This window comes from Piliocolobus tephrosceles, chromosome 5 (genome assembly GCF_002776525.5).
Source record: "Piliocolobus tephrosceles isolate RC106 chromosome 5, ASM277652v3, whole genome shotgun sequence".
NCBI classification, from domain to species: Eukaryota; Metazoa; Chordata; class Mammalia; order Primates; family Cercopithecidae; genus Piliocolobus; species Piliocolobus tephrosceles.
This window is the reverse complement of record NC_045438.1, coordinates 67,526,499-67,538,063: the sequence shown is the minus strand read 5'-3', so window position 1 is coordinate 67,538,063 and position 11,565 is coordinate 67,526,499.

The window sequence follows — 11,565 nt, the reverse complement described above, 5'->3', positions numbered from 1 at the left end:
AAGGACGCTTTGAAGCCAGGCAGAGATCCACTTCCATTTCCATTGTGTCCATTGTGTAAGTAAAGAGGAAACAAACGGGAAACCCCCCCAGTCCAAATTTCCAAAGAGCACCCCCTTAGGGTGCCTCCTAGCCAATTTAAAAACCTTACAGCTTGAACAAGACCTTAGGAGGAAGTGGTTAATTTTCCTTTCCACTGTGGCATGATCGACCTCAGCAATTTCTGCCAGCGGCTAGGCAAGTGGTCCGAAATTAATTACGTACAAGGCTTTTGGGCCTTAAGCTCTCCTCCCTATACTCCTCCTTCTCTCCACCCCCACTCTTCCTGCCCAGACTCCTCCTTCCTCCTCCTTATCTACTAGTAATCCACTCGGTCCCATGCCTCCTTTGGGGCCCCCAACTGGCTGTCTTGAGTCCTCTATCTCTGCCCACACCCTCCTACAGTGTTAGCACCTTTGCGAGAGGTGGCTGGGGCGGAGGGGGTAGTCAGAGTACATGTCCCTTTTTCATTGGCCGATCTTTCCAAAATTGAGAAGCGTTTAGGTGATTTCTCAGCTAATCCTACCATATACATAAAGGAATTTAGACACCTTTGTCAGGCCTATGACTTAACTTGGCATGACCTCCAGGTTATCCTAGCCTCTACCCTAAACTGACTGAGGTTCTAACCCAATATACCCGGTTAGATCTGGCCTCCCCCACAGGGGCCACCATTTTGGCATCTTATTTCATTTCTCAATCAGCTCCTGACATTCGTAAAAAAAAAAAAACTTCAAAAGGTAGAGGATGGTCCTCAGACACCAATATAAGACCTAGTTAAATTAGCCTTTAAGGTCTATAACTCCAGAGAGGAGACGGCAGGCTCGCCTCAAACAGAAGTTACAGCTCCTAGCAGCGGCTTTACAGCCCAGTCGTAACCCCAGGCCAGAGAGCACACCCCCCACAGACTCCAAGGCTGCAAAAAGAGCCTGCTATATAAGTGTGGCAAGGCAGGACACTATGCCAACAGGTGTCCGCAGGGTCCCCGAGCCCCAAAGCAGCCTTGCTATAAGTGCAAGGCATCAGGACATTAGGCCAGTGAATGTCCTAACCCTCGTCCACCAGCAACCCCCTGCCCTGCTTGCCAGCAGGGAGGACACTAGAAGTCTGATTGCCCCACCCTGAGAACAGGTGCTGCGTCTCCACGTGACCCCCTTTCCCAGGATCCTGGGAGCTCCTTCCAGCTCCTACATCTGGACGATGACAACTGAAGGTGCCGAGACTCGGGGACCCCCATCACCCTCGCCGAGCTGCGGGTAACTCTCCTGGTAGCGGGTAAGACAATTTTTTAATCGACAGTGAGGCTACCTATTCTGTTTTGCCGTCCTTCTCTGGACCTAGCCTTCCATCCAATATCTCTGTAGTAGGAGTAAGGGAAAGCCATCCACTCCACGAAAAACTCCACTCCTTAATTGCTGCCTGGCCAACAACTACTTTGCACAGTTGTTCCTCATTCCCAGCTAAAAAGGGCCCCTACCGAAAGCAATCAGTGGAAATCAGTTTGGCTTCCCCCCACTCACCTCAAACTTACTAAATTTTCTTAACTATCTCATACTCTCCAACCTTGCCAGGACCATCCTTCTGGGTTTTGCCCATATTCCAACAAATGCTTCCATTCCTCATTCCTATACTAATACTGTGCCTTATTTTATTCTTCATCCATACGTCCAAATACCAACCATGGGCTCCGACCTTAACGACGCCCCTTAACAGCAGGAAGTAGCCAGACAGACCACAGTGCCCCTTTATCACTATTATCAATAAAAGGTTGGACTGTTTGGATGAACAGAGGCAGGATGGTGCACTTCCGGGTTCTTCTTCACCACCAACTCTTCCCATGTGTGCGAGAATGCAGCTGACGCCCGGGAAGGTGCAGATTAAGCAGGCATGCACCAGGTGATGTCAATCCGAGGAGACCAAGATTTACCCGGTGGCACCTGCGGAGCGCCCCCCCCTCCCCCGACATGCCCGTGCCCCACCTATTGCCCTTCCACTCCTAGAAAAGTCACTCCCAGCAGATACGCCGGGGCCGGGCTTTCTCAGCCCCCACTCTTGTTGGGACTGTATTAGAAACTACCCCCCCCACCCCCAGCTCCGGTCCCTGAAGCTAGATGTCAGCCACACGTGTGGGAGGTTCATTTGGAGAGAAGTCCTGGAAAACGAATTCCACGGGGTACCTTTTCAGAGGACAATGTTGTTTAAGATAAGCACCAACAGTACTTTGCATGCAAAGGAAGAGATGTGGCAGTGTTTCTGATCCTTGGATGCGCAATAAAATCATCTGGGAAGGGGATTGGGTTTTAATTGGTCTAAGCTATATCCTAGCCTCAGGATTATTTAAAAGCCCCTCAGGTGACCTGGAGTGCAGTGGCTGGATCTCAGCTCACTGCAAGCTCCGCCTCCCGGGTTCACGCCATTCTCCTGCCTCAGCCTCCTGAGTAGCTGGGACTACAGGCGCCCGCCACCATGCCTGGCTAATTTTTTTGTATTTTTTTAGTAGAGACGGGGTTTCACCGTGTTAGCCAGGATGGTCTCAATCTCCTGACCTCGTGATCCACCCGCCCCGGCCTCCCAAAGTGCCGGGATTACAGGCGTGAGCCACCATGCCCGGCTTTAGGTGACTCTTAACATGCAGCAAAGTTGAGCACCACTGGTATAGATGGTGGCTAAGTGACTACTCAAAATTGATGAGTTCCACTTAATGCGAATTGCTACTTTCCAGGTCTGTCAGCCAGGGCAGCTCCACTGACTCATTCAACGAGTATTGTTGAGTGCTCTGATGTATCCTTGCCATGGGACTACAGGAAGGAAAGGGAACTGGCTGAGCTAGCACAGGTTGCTGAAGTTCCTCTCACAGATTGTATCTTGGATCATTTAAATAAACTTTTCCATGAAAGTAAAATGTTTATTTCACTGTAGTATGACGTGAAGAACTTCCTACCACCAAGACTTTTCTTATGGCTTCTAAATGGAAACCTTGCAAATCTGTTTCCTATCTCCCTAACTCTGCATACCCTATAACCTTTACTTCTGTGTGTCCAACTGCCCTCAATTTTCCATTACTGTATAATAATGTTTTCATTCTCCCACCCATTAAAGTGGGAAATCCTGACACAATCCTTGACTCCTCCCTCTAGTTTCTCCTTTACAGATAATACTGGGTCTTCGCGCTCACACTGTTTCTGCCATCTGCCTGTGCCTTCCTATGTCCGCTACCACCTTCCAACTTAAGACACTGCTGCTTCATGCTTGGCCCATGGCAGTGGTTCTCAGCAATCCCCTGCTCCCAGCCTCCTCCTCAATTAGTGCATTGTGCTCTGTGATTGTGTGTTTTCCTTCTTACAAACTTTCTCGCACCCTGCAGGAATAGACTTAGAGACCTACAGCCTGAGTCTGCTGAGGTACCTCACTCTACCACCCAGTGTCTCCATTAAAGAATCAGGGATGTGCTGAGATTGTTTTGCAATAGTTTCTTGCGCCTGGTGAGCAAGTGGGGCTAGAGCCAGAGTCTTCTGAACAGTCAGGCAGGTGGCCAGGAGGCTATAAAATCCCCTGAGAATGCAAGGGTAAGCTTCTACCTCCTGGCCGAATTCTCACCCACAGAAGTGACTCTGCTGCTGCTGAATCTATTTCTGTGAGTGAGAATTCAGCCAGGAGAATCCAAAGTGCCTTTTGTATGAACTTTTGGAGACCCATGTCTCCACCTGGGGAACACACCAGTCTCCTGCTTTCATAGCTATCATCAGCCCTCTGTACCTAGGATGCAGAACCTACAGATCCAACCAACCATGGATCAAACATAATAATTTTTAAAAATTAAAAAAATACCAATTTTAAACTTCAGTATAACAGCTATGTACATAGTATTTACACTGTATTAGGTATTATAAGTAATTTAGAGATGATTTACAGTATATGAAAGAATGTTGGTAGGTTATATGCAAATATTATGCCATTTTATACAAGGGACTTGTACATCTGTGGATTTTGGAGTCTGCAGGGGTCCTAGAACGAATTCCCCGTGAATACTGAGGGAGAACTATGCTTCCAGGTGGATATGTTTGTGGATCCTTTGCCTCTGAAGGACTTTTTATCATCTCACCACATCTGCTCTCATCTTTCTATGTGCTGCAACACTCTCCCAAAGTGACAGCCCCATAGATCTGCAGTACCCAACAATTAAGACCCATACTCCTTTGGGTTGGCATTCCAGACCTTTCTAGCTTGGCTTCATAAGTCCTTCCGGCCTTGTCTCCCTCTATACCTGTATACCTACCTGATACGATTTGGCTGTGTCCCCACCTAAATCTCATTTCAAATTCTAGCTCCTATAATTCCCACGTGTCATGGGAGGGACCTGGTGGGAGGTAACTGAATCATGGGGACAGGTCTTTCTCATGCTGCTCTCATGATAGTGATTAAATCTCACAAGATCTGATGGTTTTACAAAGGGAAGTTCCCCACAGAAGCTCTCATGCCTGCCGCCATGTAAGATGTGTCTTTGCTTCTCCTTTGCCTTCCACCATGATTGTGAGGCCTCCCCAGCCATGTGGAACTGTGAGTCCATTAAACCTCTTTCCTTTATAAATTGCCCAATCTCCAGTATGTCTTTATAAGCAGCGTGAGAACAGACTAATACATTACCCTATGCTCTAATCCTAATGGGCAGTTTGCAACATTTATTAAGACCAAGAAGAATATGAATCACTGAGATGCTCCATCCAGAAAAAAAGAGTATGGCCTTTCTTATTCTCCACTTATTGAGTTATAAAAACACAACATTTCTGAAGCTACAACTCTCTCTATTTGTTTAGAGATATTCTAGAAGACAAAGGAAACTAGTAACAGTGGTTTAATTGGATTTCTGAGAAATTGGTAATTTTGGATAAGACAAAAATTTACTTTTTATTATATATCCTTTTTACTTTTAGTTTTCTCACCTTGGTTCACATTAATTTTTTAACTACAGAAAGATTTTTTTGGCCAGGTGTGGTGGCTCATATATGTAATCTCAACATTTTGGAAGGTTGAGGCAGGAGGGTAACAGGAGGCCAGGCATCTGAGACCAGCCTGGGCAATATAGCGAGACCCCATCTCCACAATAAAGTAAAATAAAAATTAGTCAGACATGGTGGCACATGTCTGTAGCCCCAATTACTTGGAAGGCTGAAACAAGAGGATGCTTGAGCCCAGGAGTCTGAAGTTACAGTGAGCTATGATTGCACCACTGCACTCCAGCCTTGGCAACAGAGCAAATCCTTGTCTCTAAAAAAATTTTTTAATTTCAGATTTTTTTAAAATCAGTGTCTCATCACAGTGATAAGGAAAACTCATATCGGCTACCTATACTGATCAACTTTGCTCTTTATCCATAAACCTGAACGATCAAACATTAACAGTGTCTGTGGAGCCTCAACAATCCAAAAGAGAAGGACCAACGTGAGCAAGGAAACCAATCTACCCAATATGAAAGAAGATTACTTAATATTCCCAGTGATATTTGAGATGATAATGATAGCACACCCTCCAAAAAGCTAAGGAAATAGAAAACAAAGTGTTCTTGGAAAATAAAAATATGTTTAATAAATTCATACATATTATAGAATCAAAACAAAAAGATACCAAAAATATGAAAGAAAAGTTGAAACATAGGAGATAAATCTTCAATAACACACTTTCATCAAATAAAAGTTCTGAGAAGAAAGACCAGAAAAAGAAATGGAGATGAAATAATCAAATAAATAACTGAAGAATATCTCCCAGAACTGAAGACAGACCTGGGCCCTCATACTGAGAGTCCCAGAGAGAACCACACAGAAGACATGAACAAATCTTTGTGAAATTAAAAATCCCAAAGACAAAGCAAAAGTTCCAAAAGACCTTCCTCGGGATAAAACAAGCCAACAAAAAACAGGTTTCTTACACAGGAATGAGAACCACAATGGCATCAGATCCATTATCTATTGCACTCAACAGTATAAGATAGCCAGCAATAGCCTCAAATTCGGAGGAATTAATTTTAAATCTGAAATCCGATACTAAGGCATCCTACAAAATGTGGGGGAAAGACAGATATTTTCAGACATAAAATAACTGACAAAGCTTATTTCCCCTGTGCCCTAATATGTACCTAATATGGTTAGCGTACATTAAAGAAATATTGTGATTAAGCAGCTAAACACCCTTAAGATATGATGTCTTTCTCATGTTTAAAAAAAAAAAAGAATTAGAAATAACAGGAGAAACAAACAAATGTAGAGAAGTTTGTTGACCAAAGAAACAGTGGCATGATTTTGAAAAATTGATAAGATTTTTAAAAATTAAAATCTATTTGGGTTTATACTTAGAATGGTTTTTTTGAACAACACAAGCTTTGCCACATTAAGATTTTATCTTCTCTATAGGTTCGATCATACAATTTGGTACTGCAGAGAATATTTATATAATCATAACATTATAAAAATTATTTATTGATTTTCCATTTTCAGCATCAACCCATAAAAGAGAGAAGATATAAATAGAATTACTAGACAGAATATAAATCTGACATATCTTGACAATAGAAAAGTAATAACATAGCTGACGATAGTTGGGAGTTGGGTGTAGGGGAAGGAGAATTGGAAAGAAGAACAGAAGTGCTAATTTTCTCTTAGTATAGTGGGGATAGAGGATTTTGCCTAATGTTTGACAGACAAATAAATAGGACTTATGTAAATAATTTAAAGCTACAAAAGTAATCAATTGAAAAACTAAAATATAATAGCCCTAATGGGTATGGGTGAGGGTAAAGAAGAATATGTATAAGCAGGTGACATTCACCAATTTTTATGGCATGAAGTCAACTGACACTAGCCATAAAAACACTTGATGCTTAAAGTTGATAAATCATCTCAATGAATGTTGGCGCATACTTTGCATAAAAATTAATCTTAAAACAAGTTTTAGTGGCTTCCTCTGGTTAAGTTTGTAGGGCAACAAAGTCTTTTCATTTTTATTTTATTCACATTCATACTGCCTGAATTTTTACTTCAATGTTCATATGCATTTTTAGAATTTAAAAAGAAATGTGCTCCTTGTATAGGTGGGCTGCTTCATAAATTCTAATCAAGATATTTATGTAAGTATTCTTATTATTAATTATAACAGTAACAATGAATAATGGCCACATTTTCCTGCGGGTTTTTTATGTGCTAAAGGCTTATTGAGCACTCCCATTGAATTGTCACAACAATTATGAGACAGATACTATTATCACCTACATTTTATGCATGAGGACATTGAGACTTACAGATTAAGTAATTTCCTAAGGTAACGTAGTTAGTAAGAAGTAGGGACACTAAGGCCCAAACCTAGGTCTGTCTGACTCCAAAGGTCATGTTCACAACCACTAAACTCTACTGCCTGTTCTATCCTGTGATTTTGAACCTGCATTATGAAGACTCTTGTCTCCATCGACTATGTCACCTCTGACAGATCTTTATTTGAATTCACAGGTAGCTCCTTTGACCAAAGACAATTTCAAAGACAGACTATATATATTTATATACATATCAGTTGCACTAAATGCTAGAAGATAGCAAAACAATGACCTCAAATTCAGAGAGAAGGCCAGGTGTGGTGGCTCGTGTCTGTAATCCCAGCCCTTTGGGAGGCCAAAGTGGGTAGATCACCTGAGCTTAGGAGTTTGAGACCAGCCTGGCCAACATGGTGAAACCCCGTCTCTATTCAAAATACAAAAATGAGCCAGGCATGGTAACATGCACCTGTAATCCAAGCTACTCGGGAGGCTGAGGCAGGAGAATCGCTTGAACTTGGTAGGCTGAGGTTGCAGTGAGCAGAGATCGTGCCACTGCACTCCAGCCTGGGCAACAAAGCAAGACTCCATCTCAAAAATAAATAAATAAATAAATCAGAGAGGAAATTGATTTTAAAAAAAAACAAAAACAACAACAACAACAACAACAAAACTGCATGAAGCTTATGCCAGAAAGGGGGGAAATGGGACTGTCTACACAATTGGGTCTCTCAAGTTGAAAAAAAAAATCTGTCATTCCTCTTTTAGGATTACAATTAGGAAAACAAAGATTAGCACTCACTTCTTCATGTAGCGAGTTACTAAGTGTCTACTTTTGGCAAATATGAATGGATTCTGGTAATTCTTCATTCAGCAAGTGTTTAGAGAATACAGCTGAATCACACTGCTTGGCACTGGGGATAACAAGGCTGACACAGACCCTGCCTTTCAGGAGTTCACCATAAGCTAAAGTGTAGTTTGAGGGGTACTTTAAACCCCAATCTCAACTAACCCCATACCTACCCTCTCTAGCATTATTTTGATTTTTCATAATTATTTTAGCTTGGGAAAACAAAACTTCAAGCCTGTACACACCCCTCCCCTTCAAATGGATTGCTGTCCCCAAGCCCATCTATATAAAAATTCAGAAACTATCATTAGAGCTTAGAGTCTAGTGGGGATGGAAAAGCAATTAAGCAAAATTATGTGATCCATTATACATGAATGGGCAGTGAAGTCAAGAGTCCTATCAGATTATTTACGTTACTGTTATATTAAGTGGAAGAACAAGAAGTATGGGCCAAGTCATGCAATATAGTTTCAAAGTAAAGGGTAAAAAGCATCAGTCACATTTCTTGTCTTCAATACACTTTGATAAGTAATGAGCTATATTTTTACACTTCAGAAGTATTTAAAATTTCCACATTTCTCATATAGGTATATACACCAAAATCTCTTTTGGAAATACATATTTCTATTTACCAACTTCAAACGAGCCTCAGGATAGTATGTATTATTAAGATAAGACCAAACACATCATTTTTTCTGAGTCCTTTTCATAAACTCCATGGCCAGATATTTTGCAGAAGGCTTTGCAGCTTAAAATAGAAAATGTCTTCTAGAGATAAGTAAAGAAAGATTTTGAGATGAACAAGGTTAACCGCTCTTTTGTGGGTCATAGCACTGATGTGCTTCAGCCTCAGAGCACAGCTGAACTTTTAAAAATCACTGACTGAATCAGTTCCCATTTCTTTCTTTCCATCAATGTCTTTAAGCTGAGTTCATTTGAGAACATTAACCTGTAGGCCCATATATGGCCAATTCATTTGATAGTTCTTCCTAATTCCTTCATATCAAATATTCGTTTTGTTAGAGATGGGAAAAATAAAGTTACCCATAATAGAAGAGACACTACTAACCCAAAAAGTTCTCTCTTCCCCCTTGCTAAGAGTGCCTGTGCTGTTTGGCTGTCCCGACTCTTCCATATATCCTGGTGCTCAGGGATGGGGGACACACTTCCCATGCCCTGGTTTCCTGTTCCTACTGCCAAGGATTTGTTCGGATGTGGGCATGTGATTTAATTCTGGATATCGTATAGGTGATATAAGAAAGGCTCTTTTATTAACAGAAAAAAAGGGATAATTGAAGATCAATATCCTCTGCTGCTGATGTCATTGTGCCCATATGATTCCCAGAGCTGTGGCAGCCATCTTGCAACCACGTGGGGAAACTAAGTCAACAGGTCTAGCATGGCAGAACAGAAAGATGCAAAGAATTTAGGGGTCTGCTAGTAATGAGCAACTGAATCAGTCTGGGGCTGTTCCACACTCAGACTTCCTGTTGCGTTAGATAATAAATCTTCCTCATTGCTGAAGTTATTTTGAGTCAGGGTTTTCTGTCACTAAGCTAAACTCATTCAAACTGGTACATATAGATTAGTTCTCTCTGATATCCCTTTCTTCTTCCACCCAGCCAACATTTTAAATATTCTTAATGTAATTTCATTATTACTGACTTTTTTTTATAGGTAGAGGTTACCTTTCCTCAGTGGTAGATGTAAATTTATCTTCATGTTTTATATTTTACCTTGGGAATCTACTATAAGAAAGTGTTCTTATCAAAGATACGTGATTACTATACCTATAGGGAACAAATTATATTTTTAAGGCCATAGAAAAATCAGTGGTGTTTTTTGATAGCCAAACACATTCATTTTAACCAAAGATCCTTTCCCCCTATTTAAAATAAAGAGAAAGAGAAAAATGAGTTATAGGTGGAAGCTTTCTAATTCTTATCTCAATTTTTTTTTTCATAAACTTTCATTACAGCAACTCCTCGAAGCCTGACTGTTTGGCTTTCACAGTTTAATTTCTTAGCTTTGAGTTAACATTATTCCCTAAATCTCACTAATCCCCCAAGGAAGATGAACATAATGGTGAACTTCATATAAAAATATTCTATTAAATTTTGAAATGATTAAATTGTATACATAAAAATAAAAAGGAATGACATTGAATTTATATAACTTCCTACCAAAATTTTTACATTTTTCTGTCATGTTTTCATCAATACCACTTCCAAAAGTCTCTCTGTATGAACTTTATCAAGACAAGTATCAGAATTCATAAAATCAACTAGAGTAATTGAAAGGCCTGTGTTAATTACAAATCATAACACAAGTCAAGGTTAATTACAATTAGACTTTAAATGTTTTGCTTGAGGATGCTAGACTTATTTAGTCTGGATCATATTAAAATAAAAATGAAATGCTTATGTATGAAATATATAACTGTATAGTATAGTTGCAGGGAGTTTAGGGGACACTACTACCCAACACTATTTAAACATTACATATTCCTGTCAAAAGTAACAAAAATAAGCAGTTTGAATATAAATTATTCTAAGGACTTTTTAGCTCCTAAATGAAAAAGTAAAGGCCATAATCTCTTAAGCACCCGTGGGCAATAACTATTTTTAAAAATTCAAACTGTGTAAAAGCTGAGATGTCAACATTCATTTCTGAAGTTTAGAGTCAATTTTGTCACACAAGTGCCTTACTAATTTTTTCGTCCCTGTGTTATGCTCTAAGGGGAGTTCTCCAGAACAAAATCTTAAGCTTAATCCAAAAGCAAATTATTCAGAACCCATCCTCTCATGTTTTTGTGTCTTTCTAGCTCCTTGTAATGAAGAATTTGGGAGATGAGATTAGAACTTTTAGAGATAAGTATGAACATATGATAAAGAACAGTCTTACACAGGCTAGAAAGTGGGCATGAGATCTCTAAAGTATGAGATTAGCAGACAGCCTAATATAAAACTGAATGGAGCTATTCCTTAAGTTAAAAAAGAAACTATTTTCTTTAAGGACAATTGAATGAATTTTGATAAATGTACTTTAGCTATGCAAAATGTAAACATCTGGAGGGTCCAGGTGGAGGGTACATAAGCAGTAATAAAAATTAGAAAAAGCCCAGGATCAGATAGATTCACAGCCAAATTCTACCAGTTGTATAAGGAAGAGCTGGTATCATTCCTACTGAAACTATTTCAAAAAACTGAGGAGGAGGCACTCCTTCCTAACTCATTATATGAGGCCAGCATCACCCTAATACCAAAATCTGGCAGAGACACAACAAAACAAGAAAACTTCAGGCCAATATCCTTGATGAACATCAATGCAAAATTTCTCAACAAAATAGCAAACTGACTAGGCACAGTGGCTCATGCCTATAAT